Below are 495 nucleotides of genomic sequence, written 5' to 3'. Positions count from 1 at the left end.
AGTTTATTTAACCAATTTAATGAATTAATAAAAGTCGGATTATTCACGAAAGGAAATCCTTTTATGGTAGCGCGCGCATTTGGCAGGGAGCCCAGCCCAATCTATGGCCACAGCCCTCAGCGTCCTTTTCAAGCCAACGCGCTTGTAATTCTCACAAAAAAAAACTAACGCGCTTGCCTGCCGTCCCCACAAACCAGCGACTCGCCGAGACCTTGACCCGTAACCACACCCACCAACAGCCTGACCCCGTACATCCTCTGGACCCACCAGTCAGCGAGATGTTCTGGTCCATCCTCACGCAAAACGGTCCGAGCCAGCGAACGGAAGAAGACCGGGACAGTCAAGAGTGCGTAAACGGAACGCTTCGCCTTGCCCAGGGCGCCATTTCCAAATCTTCGAAAGCTCCGTTCCCGTTTCAAAATCTCCCGTGATCCCCAACGCGCCTCGCCATCCCATCCCCCAAAATTCCCCACCCAAAAACCCTACCGCGGTGAG

Source organism: Lolium rigidum, chromosome 4 (genome assembly GCF_022539505.1).
Source record: "Lolium rigidum isolate FL_2022 chromosome 4, APGP_CSIRO_Lrig_0.1, whole genome shotgun sequence".
Classification (NCBI taxonomy): domain Eukaryota; kingdom Viridiplantae; phylum Streptophyta; class Magnoliopsida; order Poales; family Poaceae; genus Lolium; species Lolium rigidum.
Note: the sequence above shows the minus strand (reverse complement) of the source record.